Source organism: Etheostoma cragini, chromosome 14 (assembly GCF_013103735.1).
Source record: "Etheostoma cragini isolate CJK2018 chromosome 14, CSU_Ecrag_1.0, whole genome shotgun sequence".
Classification (NCBI taxonomy): Eukaryota; Metazoa; Chordata; class Actinopteri; order Perciformes; family Percidae; genus Etheostoma; species Etheostoma cragini.
Window position 1 is genome coordinate 1215526 of NC_048420.1, and position 1255 is coordinate 1216780.

Sequence of the window (1255 nt, forward strand, 5' to 3'; positions counted from 1 at the left end):
GAACGTTGCAACCTTTATAGAATGTTAGTGGAACGTTCACCGTAACCATAAACGAACGTTCTCACAACGTTTTTTTGAAGCAAGCCAGTCAGTTCTAACACAAACATTGAAACAGAGAGATGCAGCCTTAAGTTTTTGTAGCCCGGCAATAGCAAATTTAATGCATAAAGATATTGGGCCGTATATCAACAGTTCTTAACAGGGCCTAATCATTTTATAACAATACAGTAGGATAATTAAATATAGGTGCGACCTCTTTCGGGTTTTCCAACAAGACGGCTTTACATGCGTGTAAAAAACCAATTACCTCCAATAACTCGTATAAACTTTCAGTTGAACTGTCACTAAACATTTGATGCCAATTTACTGCACGGCGGCAGCATAATAATAAACCAGCATTCTTACCTTGTGCTTCAGTTGTAACACAAAAAACCCTCATCTCCAAACAGACTAAGCCAGGAAAATGACCCCGAAGCTGCAGCACTGAGCTGACGTTGTTAAGGTTCCCTGCGTGGTTGCCAAGGTGCTGCTAGCTAGGCTAACAACATTAGCTGCCTGGTGGTCTGGAGCTAGCAGGTCGCTCTGGGAGTGTGGAGGTGGAGAGGTGCTGCTACTTCTTACTGTTACAGTTGCTGAGTTTTCTGCCTCTGATCTTTTAGGCTTTTTGGCCTGTGGTTGATTTATAAAGAAGTCCAAAATGCGCTTTTGTGCCATAGCTAGCTAGCTAACGTCCCCCAACGCTCCCCACTCAGCAGCGTCAGAGGCGGCCAGCATCGGCAGATTTAGTCTAATCAAATTATGTGTTTATCTCTTACTTACCAAATTGTAAAATGTCCCACATTTAATTTCTAAAGAAAGGGATTAGATTTAGATTAATAAACAATTTCTTATTTATTTATTTTATTTTTAATTATTGTAGTTTGTTCTATTGCTAGGGGCTGATGCAGCACCCTCCGCACCCCTAGTTCCCGCCGCCATGCATGTCAAGAAGCAGAGGTCTGAGCTGTGAGGAAAACCTTTTGAAAAACTCAATTTGGACAGCCATCCGGCCCAAGGCCTTTCCACTCTGCATATCTATAGGGCTAAAGGGCAGAGAGGACAATACATACATACATACATACATACATACATACAGACATACATACATACAGTACACATACAGACATACATACATACATACATACATACATACATACATACAGACATACAGTACACATACATACATACATACATACATACATACATACATACATAC